General features: G+C 41.4%; 1 protein-coding gene across 2 annotated transcripts in view; it reads right to left on the bottom strand.

Moving 5' to 3' along the window:
* Positions 1-22,735, bottom strand: part of NXPH1 (neurexophilin 1) — a 388,449-nt gene extending 365,714 nt beyond the window's left edge. For both annotated transcript variants that reach the window (XM_061164980.1, XM_061164981.1), the window contains exon 1: positions 22,457-22,735. The gene's annotated coding sequence lies outside the window, so the exon portion shown is untranslated. The remainder of the gene's footprint in view (positions 1-22,456) is intronic.
* Between the last annotated feature and the right edge of the window lie 790 nt (positions 22,736-23,525).

The raw sequence follows: 23,525 nt of genomic DNA, 5'->3' as shown, positions 1-23,525 counted from the left end.
GAGTCAAAACTTTCCTCAAGCCCAAAGTATTTGGGGTGAACATAAGCACAGCCCAAATCTTCCCTCAGGTACTATATGTGTGTATGCAATCTTGACCGCTGGTCTCAACATTTTTGACAGTCTAGATCAGGAGCTATACAGTCAGGGCAGTGTCGAGAGGAATTACAGGGAAGCTGAGCTATTATCAGTTGATGGGGTGGGTCCCTTGGATTCCTTTGTTACCATGTAAATATCTCCGAAGTCTGACTGACCACACTGAGGCAGACCAGGCAAGAAAAAGAAGGCTGATTTTTATAAAGAGAGATGGAAGTGCTGTTACTCAATTTTGCTACAAGACTATGAAACCTTATAGCTTGTTTTATGGGGAGGAGCAGTGAAGCAGGAAATTGTTAATGCAACACATTTGGAAAAAGCCAGGAAACATGAGGATACCAAGCAAAAATGCCGAGATTTTAATACCTACGTAAGGCCCCTGCAACAGAGACTAAAGGATTCAGAAGTAAACATTCAAGAAGTGAAATACCACTTAGTTGATTATAGACATGAGCTCGATTAGCTCTAAGGAATCTTAAGAATAAAAGAATGGGATTAATCCACACTTTTTAGTTAATAGGCATCATTTTTCCTCACCAGCTTTGATTTGCCATTACTCTTATTTCTAATAAAGCATGTTAACCATCACATATAACATAGGTTGTAAGCACAATATTCACAGTTTTAGCATTTTGTAGAACTTACTTCTCAGGTATTTAGACTGCATGACACACACTATATCTTTAAGTCTTGTAAAAAGCTAATGTTCAAGACACAAGAATTTCCAGAGGATCTGTGAATATAAACAGCATTAAGGGAACCCATTTGCAGACCCTCAACCTCCTTTCACATATACTCTTTCTTAAAATGTGTGTGTTCAGCTACCACTCTGTCCTTGGTTTCTAGATAGCATTTAGCAACAAAAGGAACCAGGGCTCCTTGGAGAAACAACTGATTCTAGGAATAGGGCATGGAAAATACAGAATAAGCCTGGAATACCTTACAGTGTCAGAAAATAAGAAAGTGGAAAGAAAGAGGGATGGAGGGAAGAAGGAAGGAAGGAGATGATGGGAGAGTTGGAGCAAGGGAAGATAGAAGCATGTCAAAAGGATACAATGCTAAAGAGTTCCCAATGTCCAAAGCTGGATGAAATTGAGCAACCAAATAAATAACATTGGTTTATAACCCAAAGAATAAAATAAGCATCAGTGAATCTGTAGTGAAACACCAAATGATTGACTAAGTCAATAAATGGAGAGGAGACAATTTTCCTTATATACTTGCTTGGCTATGAGTGAAACAAAAAATCACCATATGAATGCCACATAATAATTCCTGCAGATAAGATTCACTGACAAAGTCTAAAAGTAGTAGGCAAAACTTTAATGTTACACAGGATAGTTAAATGGCCTCTTCCCAAATTTGATTACTGTGATGGTTTGATCAGTATTCTCGGGTACTTCTCCCTCTAGGAGGTAGAGCTTCATTCCTCTCCCCTTGAGTGTGGGCTAGACTTAGTGACTCTGCTCTATCAAGTAGAAAATGGAGAAACCATAACTTTATGGTGGAGAAGCCCAGCATACACCGCTTGCCCAAGTGATCAACGTTAAGAGCACTAGTGAGAAGTCACGTTGATGTTATGTATCCCTGACCTGACACAATGAAAGCACTTTAGCTCAGGTGTTCTTCTTAAGAATGCATAACCCCAGTCTACTCACAGGAAAACATCAGACAGGCTCTAATGAATACACCTTATACAAAAGGCCTGAAAAATACTCTTCAGAAGTGTCAAGGTCATGAAAGACAAAGAAAAACCAAGACATGATCACAGACTGAAGAGTTTAAGAAGACGCAAGAGAGACGTCCTTGGTGATCCAGGGGTTAAGACCCCATGCTCCCAATGCAGGCAGCAGGGGTTCAATCCCTGGTTGGAGAACTGAGATCCTGTATGCTACATAGCACAGCCTTAAGAAAAAAAAAGAAGACACAAGAATTACAGCTGACCCTTCAACAATGCAGTTCTGAACTGCAAAGGTCCATCCATACACAGGTATTTCTCAATAGTATTTCTCCATGGTTGGTTGAACCCAAGGTTTTGGAGGAACTATGGATATGGAGGTTTGACTATAATCTATAGGCAGATTAACCCCACACACATTCATTTGTTGTTCAAGGATCAACTGCAAATGTAACATATTATTCTGAATCAGAAAAAAAGTCATCAGTGGGAAAACTAGTGAAATATATGTGAATCTGTAAAGTCTGAAGCAATGTTAATTTCTTAGTTTTGGTAAATAAACTATGTTTTTATGAGATGTTAATATTACTATAAATGGGCAAAGGGTATGTTGAACCTCTCTGGACTATTTTTGCTACCCTTAACAATTTAAAATTATTTCAAAATAAAAATTTTTGAAAACTGATCTGCTTGAGCATGCTTCTCCTTCTGATGCTTTTCATTTTCTTTCTTCTCCTTGCACATTGATCCCACTTAACAAAAAACCAAAAAGCACTTCTTGCCCATACTTAATTCCTGCTGTAGTAAATTGTCCCAGGATGTAAAACCACCTGCAAAGCAAACCAGGGGACAAATTTGAAATGCCTCTGAGGGTAAATGCCTCCATTGGGAGGAAAGCAAAAACATCAGAGAATAACAGGAAGGACTAATAATGGGAGCAAAATCTTTTAGAAGTGGCTCAGTGGGTAAAGAATCGGCCTGCAACGCAGGAGACACAGGAGGCAAGGGTTCAATTCCTGAATCAGGAAGATCCCAGGAGAAGGAAATGGCAACCCACTCCAGTATTCTCGCCTAGAGAATCCCATGGACAGAGGAGCCTGGCGGACTACAGTCCAAAGGGTCACAAAGAGTCAGACACGACTGAGTGACTAAGCACAGTGATCCCTTCACGGATCCCTTCATGGATCATAGCCTTGTCATGGCAAAGGGACGTGATAACTCAACTGAGCTATGAGCCATGCCATGCAGGGCCACCCAAGACAGATGGGTCATAGTGAAGAGTTCTGACAAAACGTGTTCCACTGGAGGAGGGAACGGTAAACCACTCCAGTATTCTTGCCTTGAGAACCCCTTGAACAGTAGGAAAGGCAAAAAAGATACGACACTGGATGATGAGCCCTCCAGGTCAGAAAGTGTCCAATATGCTAATAGAGAAGAGTGGAGGGCATTTGCTAATAGCTCCAGAAAGAATAAAGTGGCTGAGGCAAAGTGGAAATGAAGCTCAGTTGTGGATTGGTAGTGAAAGCGAAATCCATTGCTGTAAAGAACAATATTGCATAGGAACCTGGAATGTTAGGTCCATGAATCAAGGTAAACTGGAAGTGGTGAAGCAGAAGATAGCAAGAGCAAACATCAACATCTTAGGAATCAGTGAACTAAAATGGACGGAAATGTGTGAATTTAATTCAGAGGACCATTATATCTACTACTGTGGGCAAGAATCCCTTAGAAGAAATGGAGTGGCCCACATAGTCAACAAAAGAGTCTGAAATGCAGTCCTTGGATGCACTTTCAAAAAATGACAGAATGACTTCGATTTGTTTCAAAGGCAAACCATTCAACATGACAGCAATCCAAGTCTATGCCCCAACCACTGATGCTCAAGAAGCTGAAATTGAGTGGTTCTATGAAGATCTACAACACCTTCTAGAACAAACACCATGATAATGTAGCCTTTCACCACAGGGGATTGGAATGCAAAAATAGGAAGTCAAGAGATACCTGGAGTAATAGGAAGTTTAGCCTTGGAGTACAAAATAAAGCAGGGCAAAGGCTAACAGAGTTTTGCCAAGAGAACGCACTGGTCATAGCAAACACCCTGTTTCAACAACACAACAGATGACTCTACACATGGACATCACCAGATAGTCAACACCAAAATCAGATTGATTATATTCTTTGCAGCCAAAGATGGAAAAGCTCTATACAGTCAGCAAAAACAAGCCTGGCAGCTACTGTGGCTCAGATCATGAGCTACTTATTGCAAAATTCAGGCTTAGATTGAAGAAAATAGGGAAAACCACTAGGCCATTCAAATATGACCTAAATCAAATCCCTTATGATTATACAGAGGAGGTGATGAATAGATTCAAGGGATTATATCTGGTAGACAGAGTGCCTGAAGAACTACTGACGGAGGTTCATAACATTGTACAGGAGGCGGTGATCAAAACCACCACAAACAAAAAGAAATGCAAGAAAGCAAAACAGTTGTCTGAGGAGGCTTTACAAATAGCTGAGGAAAGAAGAGAAGTGAAAGACAATGGAGAAAGGGAAAGATATACCCAACTGAATGCAGAGTTTCACAAAATGCAAGGAGAGAAAAGAAAGCCTTCTTAAGTGAACAATGCAAAGAAATAAAGGAAAACAACAGAATGGGGAAAGACTAGAGATCCCTTCAAGAAAATTGGAGATATCAAGGGAACATTTCATGCAAGGATGCACATGATAAAGGGCATAAATGGTAAGGACCTATTGGAAGCAGAAGAGGTGGCAAGAATACACAGAACTATACAAAAAAGGTCTTAATGACTTAGATAACCATGATGGTGTGGTAACTCACCTAAAGCCAGACATCCTGGAATGTGAAGTCAAGTGGACCTTAGGAAGCATTACTACAAAAAAAAACTAGTGGAGGTGATGGAATTCCAGCTGAGCTATTTCAAATGCTAAAAGGCACTGTTAAAGTGCTGCACTCAATACGTCAGCAAATTTGGAAACCTCATCAGTGGTTTCCAGGACAGGAAAAGATCACTTTTCATTCCAATTCCAAAGAGGGGCAATACCAAGGAATGTTCAAACTACCATACAACTGTGCTCATTTCACTTGCTAGTAAGGTTATGCTCAAAATCCTTCGAGCTAGGCTTCAGCAGTACATGAACCAAGAACTTCCAAATGTACAATGTTTAGAAAAGGCAGAGGAACCAGAGATCAAATTGCCAACATTCATTGAATCACAGGGAAAGCAAGGGAATTCCAGAAAAACATCCACTTCTGCTTCATTGACTATGCTAAAGCCTTTGACTGTGTGGATCACAACAAACTGTGGAAAATTCTTAAAGAGATGGGAATACCAGACCACCTGACATGTCTCCTGAGAAACTTGTATGCAGGTCAGGAAGCAACAGTTAGAACTGGACATGAAACAATCAGTTCAGCTCAGTTCAGTTGCTCAGTCATGTCCAACTCTTTGCGACCCCATGGACTGCAGCACGCCAGGCCTCCCTGTCCATCACCAACTCCTGGAGTTTACTCAAACTCATGTTCATTGAGTCGATGATGCTATCCAACCATCTCATCCTCTGTCATCCCCTTCTCCTCCCACTTTCAATCTTTCCCAGCATCAGGGTCTTTTCAAATGAGTCAGTTTTTTGCATCAGGTGGCCAAAGTATTGGAGTTTCAGTTTCAGCATCAATCCCTCCATTGAACACCCAGGACTGATCTCCTTTAGGATGGACTGGTTGGATCTCCTTGCAGTCCAAGGGACTCTCAAGAGTCTTCTCCAATACCACAGTTCAAAAGCATCAATTCTTTAGTGCTCAGCCTTCTTTATAGTCCAACTCTCACATCCATACATAACTACTGGAAAAACCATAGCTTTGACTAGATGGACCTTTGTTGGCAACGTCATGTCTCTGCTTTTTAATATGCTGTCTAGGTTGGCCATAACTTTCCTTCCAAGGAGTAAGCATCTTTTAATTTCATGACTGCACTAATTATCTGCAGTGATTTTGGAGCCCCCCAAAATAAAGTTTGTCACTGTTTCCACTGTTTCCCCATCTATTTGCCATGAAGTGATGGGGACTGGATGCCATGATCTTAGTTTTCTGAATGTTGAGCTTTAAGCCAACTATTTCACTCTCCTCTTTCACTTTCGTCAAGAGGCTCTTTAGTTCTTCTTTGCTTTCTGCCATAAGGGTAGTGTCATCTGCATATTGGAGGTTATTGCTATTTCTCCTGGCAATCTTGATTCCAGCTTGTGCTTCCTCCAGCCCAGCATTTCTCATGATGTACTCCGCATATAAATTAAATAAGCAGGGTGACAATATACAGCCTTGACGTATTCCTTTCCCTGTTTGGAATCAGTCTGTTGTTCCATGTCCAGTTTTAACTGTTTATTCCTGACCTGCATACAGATTTCTCAAGAGGCAGGTCAGGTGATCTGGTATTCCCATCTCTTGAAGAATTTTCCACCATTTGTGGTGATCCACACAGTCAAAGGCTTTGGCATAGTCAATAAAGCAGGAATAGATGTTTTTCTGGAACTCTCTTGCTTTTTCAATAATCCAACAGATGTTGGCAATTTGATCTCTGGTTCCTCTGCCTTTTCTAAATCCAGCTTGAACACCTGGAAGTTCACGGTTCACATATTGCTGAAGCCTAGCCTGGAGAATTTTGAGTATTACTTTACTAGTGTGTGAGATGAGTGCAATTGTGCGATAGTTTGAGCATTCTTGGGCATTCCCTTTCTTTAGGATTGGAATGAAAACTGACTTTTTCCAGTCCTGTGGCCACTGCTGAGTTTTCCAAATTTGCTGGCATATTGAGTGCAGTACCTTCACAGCATCATCTTTTAGGATTTGAAATAGCTCAACTGGAATTCCATCACCTCCACTAGCTTTGTTCGTAGTGATACTTCCTAAGGCCCACTTGACTTTGCATTCCAGGATGTCTGGCTCTAGGTGAGTGATCATACCTTTGTGATTATCTGGGTCATGAAGATCTTTTTTGTACAGTTCTTCTGTATATTCTTGCCACCTCTTCTTAATATCTTCTGCTTCTGTCAGGTCCAAACCATTTCTGTCCTTTATTGAGCCCATCTTTACATGAAATGTCCCCTTGGTATCTCTAATTTTCTTGAAGAGATCTCTAGCCTTTCCCATTCTATTGTTTTCCTCTATTTATTTGCACTGAGGAAGGCTTTCTTATCTCTCCTTGCTATTCTTTTGAACTCTGCACTCAAATGGGTATATCTGTCCTTTCCTCCTTTGCTTCTCTTCTTTTCACAGCTATTTGTAGGGCCTCCTCAGATAGCCATTTTTCTTTCTTGCATTTCCTTTTCTTGGGGATGGTCTTGATCCCTGTCTTCTGTACAATCTCATGAACCTTCGTCCATTTTTCATCAGGCACTCTGTCTATCAGATCTTATCCCTTGAATCTATTTCTCACTTCCACTGTATAAGCATAAGGGATTTGCTTTAGGTCATGCCTGAATGGTCTAGTGGTTTTCCCTACTTTCTTCACTTTAAGTCTGAATCATGAAACAACTGACTGGTTCAAACTGAAAAAGGAATATGACAAGGCTATATATTGTAACCCTGCTTATTCTACTTAAATGCAGAGTATATCATGTTAAATGCCAGGCTGGATGACTCACAAGCTGGAATCAAGATTTCCGGGAGAAATATCAACAACCTCATATATACAGATATGTGACTCTAATGGTAGAAAGTAAAGAGGAACTAAAGAACCTCTTGATGAGGGTGAAAGAGGAGTGTGAAAAAGTTGGCTTAAAACTCAACATCCAAAACCTAAGATCATCACATCTGGTCTCATCACTTCATGGCAAATAGAAGGGGAAAATGTTGGAAATAGTGACAGATTTTATTTTCTTGGGCTCCAAAAATCACTGCAGATGCTGACTGCAGCTATGACATTAAAAGATGCTTGCTTCTTAGAAGGAAAGCTATGACAAACTTAGTGTATTAAAAAGCAGAGAGATCACTTTGCTGACAAAGGTCCATCTAGTTAAAGCTATGGTATTTCCGATAGTCATTTATGGATGTGAGAGTTGGACCATAAAGGCGGCTGAGCACCAAAGAATTGATGCTTTCAAATTGTGGTGCTGGAGAAGACTCTTGAGAGTTCCTTGGACTTCAAGGAAATCTAACCAATCAATCTTAAAGGAAATCAATCCTGAATATTCATTGAAAGGACTGATGCTGAAGCTCCAATACTTTGGCACCTGATGCAAAGAGCCAACTCCTTAGGAAAGACCCTGATCCTGAAAAAGATTGAAGGCAAAAAGAGAAGAGGGCAGCAGAGAATGAGATGGTTACATAGCATCACCATTCAATGGACATGAATTTGAGCAAACTGCAGAAGATAGTAGAGGACAGAGAAGCCTGGCATTCTGCAGTCCATGGGGTCACAAAGAGTAGGACATGACTTGGTGACTGAATAACAACAACAACAAAACCTTTTTAACCCCTAGCCAATTTCTCTCTCCTGTCTCTGCCTGGCTCGTCTCTCCCTCTCCCCGCTGCTTACCTCATTACTCCTATAAACTTGCAACCTAAAAATTTTAATTCAGAACTAAGAAGGCTATTACAAGGATGTGTTCACACAATGATTTGAATTTTTAAAAAAGAAAGTCTAAATATTTTTCTGGCAGAAAATAACTGATTTAGTTGAAAGTTTCAATTGCAAGGACTAACTTTGTTAATTAAATTACATGTTGGCCATTTGAATTGACTAGTGTTAGTTGCTCAGTCATGTCAGCCTCTTTGCAACCACATGGACTGCCAGGGTCCTCTGTCCATGGAATGCTCCAGGCAAGAATACTGTAGTGGGTTGCCATTCCCTTCTCCAGGGGATCTTCCCAATCCAGGGATCAAACCCGGGTCTCCCACATTGCAGGCAGATTCTTTACCATCTGAACCACAAGGGAAGCCCTTTGAAATGACAAAGAGGCAAAAACTTGAGGCCTCCTTCCTGACCACATTTTGAATCTCTCCTTAGTTCAACCCCTTCACAATATTTAATGGTTCCCTATCTGACATTTGCCCTATCTCGAAACCTACCTCAAGGGAGAGAATAAAAGGAAATTGAGATGTGTGTGGTCCCAAAAGGAGAAAGGAGGCATGGAGAGACCCAAGCAGACGATAATCCGCCAACGGGCTAGGAACACCCTAAAGAAGGTAGCAACTGACCCCAAAATGAATCAAAACGACCGTCACCTTAAACTCCTTAAGAGACTCAATGCAGAGATCTCTGAATATGACAGATACTTCATGAACAAGTCTTTAAACATTTTTGGAGGGTTGGCAATATGGCAACCTTCACTCATTCCGACAAGGCAGTAGGTAGACTGTGAGGACTTGACTTTGTGCAGAGCTGGGGCAGAAGAGGGTTGTGGCAAATCATCTGCTCGTGACTCCCAGTTGGAAGTGGACAGAAATCACTGTGCATGTTTCAGTCCAATAATACCTCCTCACTGATTGCCATTCAGTGTTAGAGACAAGCCCTTTTAGTCACTGATGGGGCCCATCGTCCAGAGTGTGGGAATGCAAAGATCTGAAGGAAAACACCCACAGACTCATTCAAAGTCCAACAGAACAAGGGAGCAGAGGAAGAAATTGAGACAGAAGGAGGAAGTGGTGGAGAAATCTGGCAGATCAGAGCCAATGGAGATGAAAGGTTTGGTTCCTCAGAAAGGTTTAATTAAAGAAACAAAGAAGGAGGGTGGAATGAGGAGGGATGTAAGAAACAAATGGGATTTTATGGGATTTTAACTAGTAGAACAAAAATAGTAGAGAAGAAATGGATGAAGTGAATCGACCTAACAGAGAGAGTAAGAGCATGCGTGGGCACACACAGAGCAGAAAGCACAGACACACTTGCTGCCCCCCAGCCCTGCCTGCCCAGGTTTCAGTCCTTGCAGGAAGCCCTGCCCAGTGTCCCTGGGCTGAGCCAGCACTGCCCCTGTGTGTCTCCTCCATCGCAGCCCTCCTCAAGGAGTGTGATCATTGCTTGAAAGAGGGACCTTGGCTGGTCTTTGTACCAGTGTCTAATTCCAAGGAGATTTTCAGAGAATAAATTAACTATTCTTCCCATGAAGCAGAGGTGTGAAAATAAAGCCCAGAAAAGTCAAATACGGAGTGAAGTAGTTGTGACTAAAGACAAAACAAAACATGACAAAGGTATGAAATTCTTATTAAAAAAATACACATTCTTTGCTTTCATACCAAGAGATTCTGACTCAAACTTTCTGGCTATCTCTCCAATTACAGTTCCAGATTTAGAAAGAAACAACTCTTCCAGGAAAATTCCTGTCATCAAATATTTTCTTCAAATTCTGAGTAAACATTATCATTATTTTCAGTTTTCAATTACACTTTCAGAAAAAACTATCAATCAAGAATAAGAGAAGAGGACTTCCCTGTTGGCTCAATGGGAAAGAATCCACCTGCCAATGCAGGAGAGAAGCCACCGTCAATGTATTCAATCCGCCTGCCAACATGTTCAATTCCTGATCAGGGAAGACCCCACGTGCCGCAGAGCAACTAAGCCCACGAGCCACAACTACTGAGCCTGTGCTCTAGAGCCTGGAAACCACATGGGCTGAAGCCCATGTGCCCTAGAGCCCATGCTCTGCAAGAAGAGCAGCCACCTCGATGTGAAGCCTAGCACTGCAACTAGAGAGTAGCCCCTGCTTGACAGAACTAGAGAAAAGCCTGAGCAGCAACAAAGACCCAGCAGAGCCAAAAATAAAAATTTTTTTAAAAACATAAAAACATAAGGAATAAGAGAAGAATGAAGGTGGTTCTGACACAACAAAGATTTCTTGGTGACGTCAGTGATTCTGACACAACAATGGGTCTGACAGGAGTGAAATGAATGTGCACCTCTACGAGCCCTGATTCAGGGGATCCACAGGCCACACTGTGGAAAAGCTACTGTGTGAACCGCAGACGGTAACCCCTACCCTGACCGTCTTACAGAGATGATGATGTCCAAGGGCATACAAGAATCATTAAGAATGTTCTTCTGTAAGCGTTTTCTCCTGAGGCAGGAGGGGCCCCTAAGCACCGTGATCACTGGCCGCTGTCTGTATTCACGCCAGAAGGCGGGGACGAGAAAGCCGTCACAGTCCCCAAGGCACTGCCGAAATAAATGGACAGGGCAGGTTGGAAACCGCTTGAAAGTCCCTCACAATGGGAGTGTTCTTCAAAGAAAAGGTTAATAGTCAACAGCAACAACAACAAATCAAATATGCTTGATAAGGAACTTGGATTCATTTTCTCGGAAACACTAAGGAGCCGCCCTAAGGAGGGAGGGACTGGCGGTAGAGATGTGCTGGAGAAGAGTATAATGAATAAGCAGACTAGAGCAAGGCTACAGAGAGGAGCAAGTATTTCAGCCTGGGGAATCTCACTGACGGCTTTTATAAAGCCTCCGACAGTTAAATAAGCCTCCCACGTAGGTTTAAGAGAAATGGCCACGTCTACCATACAGTGATGAACAAAGATTTTGAGTAAAACAGTTATGAGAAAATCTAGAAATTAAAAGCCTTCCTGCTGCTGAATCCAGACAGTATCTCCATCCATTGCTGTGTCTTCCATGACATTATACATAGAGCATATTCTATAAACAAAAACTGTACATATTGAAATATTTAACTTTTATTTTAAACATTTAGACTTATATAAAAGTCACAATAATAACACAGAAAGGCACCATACACCCTTCACCCAGCTTCCCCTAATGGCCCATCTTACATAAGCACAGTACAATCCTCATGAACATCGATATTACAGTATTAGCTAATCTAGAGACCTTATTCAGATCTCACCAGTGTTCCTACTGAAAGCCTTTTTTTTCTGGTCCAGGACCCACTTTAGGACCACACTTTGCATTTAGTTGCCCTGTCTCCTTAGTCTCCTCTAGTCTGGAACAGTCCAAGTCCTTGTTTTTTGAACAACCTTGGCACTTTTGAAGGCCAGTTCTCTCACAGAATGTCTAGATTGGATTTGACATTCTCTCATAATCAGACTAAGGTTATGTATTTTGGGCAGGAATACAACAGAAGTGAGAGTGTGTGCGTTTTTCACTATATGTACTCTTAAGAAGAAAGCAGATAAATAAAAACAGGAATGAGGGAAATGCTAAGTTTTCTTTAAAAGATAAAACATTGATGTTTTCAAGAAAGAATAAAAGCCTGTTGACAGAAGGAAACATCTTAGGTCACTGGGAGTAAGGACACAGTGAAATGGGATCATTCAAACATTGCTGAAATGAGAATAAATTGGTACAGAGATTCTAAAAAAGCAACTCGACAGATATATCACATATCCTAAAATTTTGTATAAAACCTTTGACATCAAAACTTTACCTCTGAGACTCCATCTTAGAAAGTAAGTGGAAGCCTTACTATTTATCAGTGCCATTTAAAATGGCAAGAAAATCAAAGAAAAATAACTGAACATTATTAGAGGAAACAATTGGGATTTTTTGCTACCCAGCATCTGAACATCTTCCTGATTTAGAAAGGTTAGATCCCAATAGGTAAAGAATTTAATGCCCTGATTCCCATTATGGAAGACAACCAAGGCACACGATGGCAACACAGGCTCAACCAATCAAATACTTATACCTGGAGTTTCAAATATTGAGAGAGGGATGCAAACAACCAGGGGCAGTCAGAAATTAGCAACAATTGAGGATGTTTATCCTGTAAATTACTGAATCACAACATCATTTGAATTCACATGTTCACTATGTGTCATATGTGAAAATTAGGACAGTCACTGGGAAGTCAATGGGCTTTGAGAATTATACTGAGGATTTATGATGCTATGAACTGAACTGTGTTCATCTAAAAGTCCTGTGTTGAAGCTCCAATCCCCAAGGTGATGGTATTTGGAGATGGGGCCTTTTTGCAGTAACTAAGTTTAGATGAGGTCATATGGATGGGACCCTCATGATGGTATTAGTGTCCTCAGAGAGAAATTGCTTTCTCCCCGCCATGTAAGAACACAGTGCGAAGGCAGCTGTCTATAATCCAGAAAGAAAGCCCTCACCTGCAAATTACATTAACTGTCACCACTTTTATTTGGATTCCCAAACCTCTAGGACTATGAGAAATAAATTCCTGTGTAAGCCACTCACTCAGTAGTATTTTGTTTTGTCAGCCCAAGCTGAGTAAAATATACAGGAAGATTTGGAGAATTTTTATGTACCTTAAACTTTCAACTGCCACTCTTGTCTAATGAAGCTGCCCCTACTACCTGAAGATACTTCAGTAACCTCATATGAAGAACTTTCTTTGCAAGGAAAAACCAATTCTCTTTATCCTTCACTCCTCTACACCACTAGTCTTAAAACTAGAGTCAGATCCCAAAATGTCTTGGGCATACAGTGACAACATCGATCACTTTTGGAGAAGGCTTATACACCAATGGAATTGCTAGAATCTACAAAAATCTTAGAAATATGTGTGGAAACGAATTCTAAAGATGCTCAAACAAGTGTACACAGCATAAGTATATTCACCAGAGATCCTAGATATGACCAACTAATTCAAGCTGCTACAAGTGGCTTTAATTGGTGTTTGGATGATTTTCCTGAAACTTAGACATAACAGTAGTCAACACAAAATGAAGTTGAGATGCCATAAAAAAAAAAAAGCACTCTTAAACTGGAAGATACACAAGAGCTCATGAAATAATATTGGAATGGATTAATCACAGGTAACTCAACGGCCACCTGCCCTCTAATTATGTCCCCAAGGGGATCTAACACTTCATTCACCCAGGCCTTGAGAAATACAGTGCTGAGAAGAGGGCCAGCATGTCTGAAAAGCACTTAGGTGCTTTTGCCTAAAACCAGGACACTGGTGAGAGATGCCACAGTACAATGGGCTCCCTGACTTCCAAGAGGATGGGCCGTGACCCCAGGTGCCACTGACCTGCCACACACAGGATGAGAGTGACTGCCAGAAGCAGGAAGGAGAGCCAGGGTAAAGACTGGAGTGGTGTCTTGCAGGGCTCTTCGGCAGGGAACACTGACTGCGAAGTTCATAGCACCAAAATATACCAACAGATCACCAAAGCACTCCTTAGTCTGTATAATCAGCAGGTCTCCAGGCTAGTAAATAAGAGCCTAACCTGAGCACAGGTATTGGATATCACAATACCTCACAGATGAAGAGCTCCTAACTGAAGGGGAAGTGGGGGATTTTTTTGAGGAGGATGTTGCAACACCACCAGCATTTACTGTGAAACTTCCCCTAGTCTTCGAAGGAGAAGAGAAATGTGAGGAACTGTTACACCTGATTTCTAAAGTTCCTGGCTCCGGGCTGCCTCCAACATAGTACAGGGTTATTTAGCTGTACCACCCATTTCCTGATTATACCCAGTCATGTGAGTGGCATTTCAGAAGATGCACGATAAGAAAGTTATGCCATAATACGGGGGATTCTGTGCATAACATAAGCTAATTAGATCTTTTCTGGCTAGGAAGAAAAAGATTTCTTTGCTCTCAGTGGAAAAGATTTAATTTGTTTTAGGAAACACATGCTGCAACTAAGTGGAAAGGTCTGCTGTGCTTTAAAGATGACGCCAAGTACAGAATCTGTAGCAAGAAACCTCTCCAGCTCACCCATAACAAAGCAAAGGGAAGACACGACTTCAGACTTTTGGAGACCTTTTCTGGCTACCCACACACAAAACCAGAGAAATGCAGTGCTTCCAGACTATAATAAAAATCCTACTACCAGGAAATTTAAAAAAGAAGTTCTCAGCGTATAAAGCAATGACTATTGGCTTACATATCTGACTAAGGTGATATGGATGAAATTGTGTTTCTGCTCTGTGTTAATCATAAAACTGAAATAGCAAAAAATGCATTGCTCGATTGGAAAATGAGAAGATACAAAAAAGCCCCCTTTAGAGCATCATCTGTCAGTTTACTCTTGTCCTCTGGAAGGGAGAAGGTTAAGTTCTCCTACAGCTTTTAGGGAATACTTAAGAAATGCAGTCAGAAAATAAAGGTGATGATGGCAGCAAGGATAAAAATATGAATAAACTGGAATTATTGCAGAATTTTATACTTTCTGTCCACCCATGAACTATTATTTTAATTATTTTAAAAGGTGAAGTCCAAACATAAATTCTCAGGCTATGCATTTTCAGACACCTTGCAAATCGCTATCTAAAGACAGCTTATAACAGGTTAAATCTTGAGAACTTTTTTTTATTTTACTGATGTTATCATGCCACCTAATTATAATATTTCCCTGTTTAAGGAGAAAAAGGTTTCAAAAGAAAACAAAGATTTTTAAGGTGCCACAGATTGGAAAGGGTTTAGCAGATTAAGGGATAACATTTGTTAGAAAAATTTTAATATTATGGTAACTCTATACACAATGGTGCTAAAGAAAAAGAATTGCAAAAGGCTGCCAAGGTCATAAAAATTAATTAGAGACTTTATTTACATAAGACATTATCTATATAGGCAGATACAACAAAAAGATTGTAATGGGGTTGTGTGTGTGAGTGTGTGTTCAAACTCTGCTCACAGAAAGACAAGTCCAGGGATGAAACACATGCACATCACACACATTTTGGGGTTGCATGGCTTTTTTGCTATCAAGGAAATGTAATTTTAGTGCCATGAAGATAGGAAGTACTTTTTAACACATCTGTGTGTGTGTGTGTTAATCACTGTTTTGTCTGACACTTTGTAACCCCATGGACTGTAGCCCGCCAGGCTCCTCTGTCCATAAGATTCTCCCAGGCAAGAATACTGGAGTGGGTTGCCATGCCCTTCTCCAGGAGATCTTCCCAACCCAGGGATCGAACCTATGTCACCTGCTTCACAGGCAGATTCTTTACCATCTGAGCCACCAGGGAAGCCCCTTCCTTTCTTAATCTAAGTTTAATAACTTCAAACAGACCTGGGAGTTACTTCAGTTTTCCTCATCAATGAGCTTCCTCTAGCATTTACCCAGAGTCTTGAACTTGGGGGGCCTTTGGGGCTTTCCTGGGAGTCCCAAGGGCACCTAAGTGCCTGGATTCCTTAGGAAGGGTCCTGCTCACTCACTCAGTCATGTTGGACTCTTTGCGAGCCTATGGACTCTAGCCTGCAAGTCTCCTCAATGCATGGGATTCTCCAGGCAAGAATACTGGACTGCGTTGCTGTTTCCACCTGCAGGGAATCTTCATGACCCAGGGATCCAGCCAGCATCTCCTGCACTGCAGGCTGATTCTTTATCATCTGCATTACCAGGGAAACCCATTTTACTACATCTAGTACGGGAGAAAGAGAGAGAGACAAAGACAGAAGACGGGGAGAAAGATGAAAGATTTGAAGAGAAGAAAGTGTAGCTAAATGGCAATACCATTCGGCCCTAGAAGCAATATGCCTAACTCTAAGACAAAACAGATTATTTCTTCTCTTGTGCAAAGTCTTACAGGAACCTTCTGAATGTTTCTTCCAAGTCCATTGTTTCTTTATCACTTCCCCTGCAGGAGGTGTATTAGCGGCACTTTCATTGCCATCGTTTTTTCCTTCACATTCATTGCATAGCTATCCACTCCCCCACCCACCTACACACACACACACACACACATACATACACACACACACCCTCCCCTTCCAAGACCTAAAGTTGTTAGATTAAAACCCCACTTCATATTTACCACAGTTATCGCTTGCACGTATGTGGCTAAGTAAGAAAAAGGGTGGAAGGGTTGTTGGGAAAATCTAGAAGCCTAGTTGAAACTTTCATAGAGACACTGTCTCGGATAGGTGACCAAGTTGGGTCCTCCTAACCCTGCCTGCCTTGGTGCCAGGAGCGTGCCCTGAGCGCCCTGAAGTGGCACTGAGACGGAGAGGAGATGTGTGCGGGGAGCAAGGCGCAGGAGCCCTGGTTCCCAAAGGTGCATAGCAGGTAGTTGATGGGCTGCAGCCTGACAGGACGCTGGAAAAGACAAGAGGGGGAACGGATGATGAGCGGCTGTTTGCACTGGAAATGGGCGCCCAGTAAAGAGACAGGAAGGAAAGAAAGGTCAGTGGAGGGGATGCAGGATTGACAAGCCCAGGGACGTAAAAGCTGCTGCCCAGAGGCCTGTGTTGCCGGCCAGCAGCAGCAGGGTGCTGGCAGCACGGAGATGCAGGCACAACCCGGCTCCCGCAAGGAGCGGCGGCCACAGGCCCGACTCGGGGTTCCCGTGTGCGCATACAGGCAGGCGGCTGCCTGGAGCACCAACCCGACGCCTGCAGGCCACTGGGGTCCTGTTTAAGGACTCAGGGCTGCTTCTGGATCCTGGGTGTTGCTTGCTGTTACTGGGAGCCGCAGCGTGCATATGGGGAACAGCGTTCTGATAACGTGGGTGTCAAGGATTAAGGTGTGATTGACACCTTCCTAGGACTTCCCCTGTGGCTCAGGAGTAAAGAATTCCCCTGCAATGCAGGAGACACAGGTTGGATCCCTGGGTCATGAAGATTCCCTGGAGGTGGAAATGGCAACCCAGTCCAGTATTCTTGCCTGGAGAATCCCATGCATTGAGGAGACTTGCAGGCTAGAGTCCATAGGCTCTCAAAGAGTCCAACACGACTGACTTACCAGGACCCTTCCTAAGGAATCCAGGCACTTGGGTGCCCTTGGGACTCCCAGGAAAGCCCCAAAGGCCCCCCAAGTTCATGACTCTGGGTAAATGCTAGAGGAAACTCACTGATGAGAAAAACTGATGTAACTCCCAGGTCTGTTTGAGGTTATTTAACAGATTAAGAAAGGAAGGGGCTTCCCTGGTGGCTCAGATGGTAAAGAATCTGCCTGTGAAGCAGGTGACATAGGTTCGATCCCTGGGTTGGGAAGATCTCCTGGAGAAGGGCATGGCAACCCACTCCAGTATTCTTGCCTGGTAGAGTCTCATGGACAGAGGAGCCTGGCGGGCTACAGTCCATGGGGTCACAAAGGGTCATACATGACTGAGTGAACAGCACCTAAGGTCTGAGACACATATCTGAACAGAAGTGTTCACAGTACAAGTCTGAAACATCAGTGGGAATTCAGACTAGAAGACCCTGTGCCCTGGACTCCATGCCACGCCATCCCTCCACGCCCTTTCACTTGGTTACTTGGCATCTCTGGGGTAATGCCGCGGGCCAGACAGGTCTCCAACCTTCCCTTTGTGTGTCTGTTCTTGACAGACATCAAAGCCAACATGATTAGAAACCGCCTGACAGCTCTATCAAGAAAAAAGAAACAATTTTTGACTGGGTCAAAGTTCTGAGAGCAACTCAATCTGTTAAATAATATATTTCAGACAGCATTCTAGAAAACAAAATTTTTTAAAACCACATTATGAGGCTATTAGGTATCAGAGTATATGGAATGAAGGCTGCATTTTTAGTCCTTTACAAATCCTTTCTCTTCTAATGCAGCCTGAGTTAATTCCATAAAGCTGGCCTGTTACACTTAAATTCTTTCAAATATCAGTACTCTAACAAAGGTTTCTATTGAAGACCTGCAGGGCTTGTTAAGAACTGTCACTATAAAAATATCATCTCATGGTATTTGATATTTTCTAAAGTAAAAGAGCAATTAGAATGTAACTCTGGTTTGAGCTTAGCTGCATTCCAATCCAATTAGCTTTATAAATTAATAGCTCTTTGTATCTTAACAGTAGGTGATGTTGTTTAATTAGTCAGTTTATTGTTTTCAGTCTTAGTTCGGAATTTCACATTCTGATGAGTTACAGAGTTTTAATTGAGTGGATGAACATTCATCTAGAAAACTGTTTGTGTTCAAGCTTCTGTCGAGAACACTGTGGTATATTAAAATTCCCAGGTGCAACAAAATTACAATATTCTATCTCCAGAATTTATAGTATTTATGGTAGGAACCACAAACAAGGTGCTTGTAGTACTCCAGGCATGCAGGTACTTTGTCTTTTCGTTAATTATTTAAGTTTCTTTATTTTCTTTTCACTTCAGTTTCTTTCTTTTTTTCTTCCCAGGATAACATATAATATAATATAATGAAAAGTGAAAATGTTAGTAGCTCGGTCATGTCCGATTCTTTGTGACCCTATGGACTGTAGCTCACCAGGCTCCTCTGTCCATAGGATTCTCCAGGCAAGACTACTGGAGTGGGTTGCCATTCTCTTCTCCAGATCTTCCCAATCTACAGATCAAACCTGTGTTTCTTGCATTTCAGGTAGATTGTTTACCATCTGAGCCACCAGGGAAGCCCTATTATATTATATTATATTATATTATATTATATTATATTATATTATATAGGATTCCTTGGCATCAAACCAAGTAAATTCATGCAGATTTCATATTCTGAATGGCAGGAGCACTGGAGCTGAGTAGCAGCTGCCCCTTTGAATAGACCAGCTGCTCTCCCCTCTTTACCATCCTTACTAGGCATGTGCCATTTTCTCGCTTTAACTGTCAGGTCCTTGTGTGTGCTTTTCACATTTGCTGCTATTTATACACATACAAGGCCTTGCAGTGTATGTCTGATCTGAAGGCTATATCTTTCTTAGAATTGTCCACATATATGCAGTAGAGACTTTATATCTGGGTTGTACAACAACTCTCTTCCCTTTTCTCATCAGGCATGCTGGGGGAAATATTTATTCACCAAATATTAGGATATAAAAGGAATAAAGACCAATAGCAACAATGCTTGAGTGCCAATAGACATCAAAATAACTACACATTGCCTATGACTGGGGCTCAAGATTTGATGGTAGAAGGTTTTATCAAAAGGAAGAGGAGGAAAAGATGACATGTAGGAAAGAAGAAAAGAAATGAGTGAGTGAGAAGGAAAAAGAGAGGAAAAGCAAACTCTAGGAGGGAAAGACACTCCATCCTGTCCCTCTGGTATAGAAACACCTATAGTGCCAGCTCCTTCAGGACAGCGCAAGGGTCCCAGTGACACCAGCCTGCCCAAAATTGAAGCAACACATTAGAAATGGATAGGGAGGAGGTAGAAGAGGAGTCAGGTTTTTATCTACTAGATAACAAGGTCATGCAATTATTTGGAAAATGAGTAGAGATATCCCACTTGTTCCATACAGACCCATTAAAGAAAAGTAGTTCTCCTGAAATATGTTCACTTCTCCCAAGGTTTTGCTCACTTGAGTGCTTAAGCCCACCTATATATGTCAGTAATAGACAACAGTCTCATCATCTTCTAAACCAACCATTCAGGTGGCAAAAAAAAGCTAGTTTCATTATTTCAGCTTATTCCCAATATCTAATAATAGAAGACATTTTGAGGGCACTAACAGGGTTACTTGTCAGGAACTCCTTTTACATAGACTAGAAACACACCAGGAGTGACACCTGAAATTGATCATCCTTTTAGCCATTCTGTCAGGCTTCCAAAAATTAATGAGTGGACTGCAGGAGGGAAGTGGCTTACCAGAACATCGCACAAATTCGCTGATTTTGACTTGCTGAAATTTTGCTTACCTAATGCAAAGCCAAACACGCCAATTCTCGACAGTGTTGACACCCTCCCTAAATCTTCTCTTGGGTTTCCTCCATTCTGTGTTGCTTCCTCTTCAGTCAAGCAGCAGTGAAATACAAGAGGAAGCAGCAAAGATCACTGTCCTCAGTTTATAGGATGACACAACAGATACTTCTCAGGCTTAAACTACAAAATCACTGCATTTTTATACAAGTTAAGGTTTCAAAGGCTGTATGACATTTATTCAACAGTACTAATCAGGTGAATATGATGTTCAGATCACAACTTGAGATGCAATAAGAAACTTAGCTCAATACGGAAACATCTTGATCAGGAAGGTGATTCTCCCATGGCAAGGTTTAGCTTTTTCACTCTGTAGGATTGACCTCAGCTATTTTTCCAAATATGAGAAACTCAACTCCAGACTCTGGAAGATACAGTATTCTCTGTCCCTAAAATACTATAATTTACTAAAAATTTTTAAAAAGAAAAGAAACTAACAAAGTTTAAGGTTAACAAGTGACAGTCATTAAGGCATTCTCCAAGTTATGACAACTGAATAATAAACATTCCAAATATTTTTCTCACTTCACTTCCCCTACAAACCCTAGATCCTGACTAAGCAGCCTTAATCACAAAGCTGTTTCAGGCAACACTGATGCCTAGTGGGTCTTTGCGGAAACTATCAGATCCCTTAGGTGTTTTTTACTTCTCTCTTCCCTGTTCCCAGGTAGCTCAGTTGATAAAGAATCTGCCTGCAATGCGGGAGACCCCAGTTCCATTCCTAGGTCCAGAAGATCCCCTGGAGAAGGGATAGGTTACCCACTCCAGTATTCTTGGGCTTCCCTAGTGGCTCAGCTGGTAAAGAATCTGCCCGCAATGCAGGAGACCTGGGTTTAATCCCTGGGTTAGGACGATCCCCTGGAGAAGGGAAAGGCTACCCACTCCAGTATTCTGGCCTGGAGAATTCCATGGACTGTATAGTCCATGGGGTCGCAAAGAGTTGGACATGACTAAGCGACTTTCACTTTACTTTCCGTGGTGGCTCAGTTGGTAAATAACCTGCCTGCAATGCAGGAGACCTGTGTTCAATCCCTGGGTCGGAAAGACCCTCTGGAGAAGGGAATAGCTACCCACTCCAGTATTCCTGCTTGGAGAATTCCAAGGACACAGGAGCCTGGTGGGCTACAATACATGGGGTACAAACAGCCAGACATGACTGAGCAACTAACACACTTGGATCATTTTTAAGGGAACTTGGGCATAAGTTACAATTCCAAGTTTTTCTCCTTCATTCTTAGTGTTTACTTTTTTAAAGTTTTTCTATTTCTCTTAATTTCTCTTTAATTCCCTTTTATTTCTGTGTTTTGAGTTCTTACCAAATTCACATAAATTTTTTTTTAACTTGCTTTCTTTCACTTTCTTTAAAGCTTGATAAGAAAGCAACAACTGTCTAGACTTCAATAGAATAATCTTTGCCAACTTTTAAGAGAAGAGTATCCCAAAGTTTTCTTCTGAATATATTTACTAAGTTTGCTTTTTTCCATACCTCAATTACCACAATTATTTTTTAAAAATTAAATACAATTAATACTACAGTTCAAATCGTAGGAGTTTGTGTTAAACTCGACTCAAATTTCAGCTCTACCACATATTAGCTATGCAAACATGAGAAGTTGCTTAAATCTTCTTGTCCCTCAGGTTCCCCCTCTGTAAAATGACCAAAATCATAGTACTCATCTTACAGGAATATTATGAAAAGTGAATTAATAACTTGTAAGTGACTCAAAATAGTGCTGGGATATGTGAAGCACTAATAATTTATTTTGTTGTCAATACTACAATATTTTCTGAAGCAACTTTTTAATTTTAAATATTTGCACTTAACTCATACTTTGGATTAAATAGATTTTGTAACTTGGCCTGGAGCCAAAACTAGTCAAAAGCTAAAACTTGGAATCAACGTCCTTTCCCCATTATGGTATTTTTAAGTGAATGGAAACTGAATATTTTAAAAGAGACTTGCCTTCTACTTTCCATAACGCTCTAAACTGAGCATGAGCTGATGCAGGAGATCTAAGCAGTGGGGGTGGGTAGCAATAGGCATATGCATTCATGACAGCAATCAGAATCAGAGGCTTAATTTATGGACTCATAGCACATAAAAGAAAAAAAAATTTAAGCACTTACTGTAGCGGCTGCTGATTACTGACTATTCATTAAAAAGGTAGTTGGTTTGTGCCAATGTAACCCCAATGTTCTTTGTGAAGAAGAAGTCCATCATGCAGTTTTCCTATAAATTATGCAGCTCCCTGTTTATTCTTGAAAACCCATGCCCTGCTTCATAATCAAGAGCTGTTTAAAGGTTCTCACAGCCTAGGGATTGTAGCTAAAATACTGGAATCACACAATTAAAAGGAAGAAAAAACTAAATTAAGCCTTCAAAAAGGGATGTTGCCCAAGTTAAATGCTTCTCTTGTACCCAAGTGAAACTCAGTCTGACAGGCAGGGCTAAAATGTGTTCTGGTAATTGCTTCTTTCCCAGCACTGCTGAGAAATCACTTTGTAACTCTGTCCTCCCAGCACACACACATAGAGTTATCATGATGTGATCCCAAAATGATACCTAGACCCAAAGAACAATGTTTTATAAATCCTGCAGTTGAGAAGAATGGGAAAGATTACCATGAGAACTAACTCAGTTTTCAGTCTAGCAGCATCTCAGGCATTCATCCAGAAAGGAGAGAAATGCCCTCAGAATACCATCAGGGCTTACACTTTACCTCCTCTCTATAAACAGTAGTCCACCCGGCCAAACAGTGCAGCCAGATGCTGACTTCTCAGTGTCTACACCCACATCAAGAACTAGAGAATATAAGAAATGTCTAGCTGGATCAGACAAATGTTTTGTATCAGGTCATCCACAAGAGGATATCTTCATCTTCCTGACATCATTCTTAAAAGAGGGAAGGTTGACTCCAAAACGCTCCTGGATTTGCTTTCCTTAATGAAGCTGGTATCCATATAATATTGCTCCTTTTCCCCTCCTAAATCTTCCCTGACTCTATATTTATTTTCAGCTTGGACTCACCTCCTGAAGTCGCAAAAGTTATAAAAGCCTGCTATGATAAATAGTGTCTCCTTTGCTTGCCTTAAAAGAGCCTCATTACTGATGACTGGCACAATGGGAAGCACACAGGACGTAACTGGTAGCTGGCGGGTGCGGGGTGGGGGGAGTGCATAGCAACTCAAACTGGCT

Source organism: Dama dama, chromosome 18, assembly GCF_033118175.1.
Source record: "Dama dama isolate Ldn47 chromosome 18, ASM3311817v1, whole genome shotgun sequence".
In the NCBI taxonomy this organism is placed as follows: domain Eukaryota; kingdom Metazoa; phylum Chordata; class Mammalia; order Artiodactyla; family Cervidae; genus Dama; species Dama dama.
Note: the sequence above shows the minus strand (reverse complement) of the source record. Positions and strands in the feature narration are given on the sequence as shown.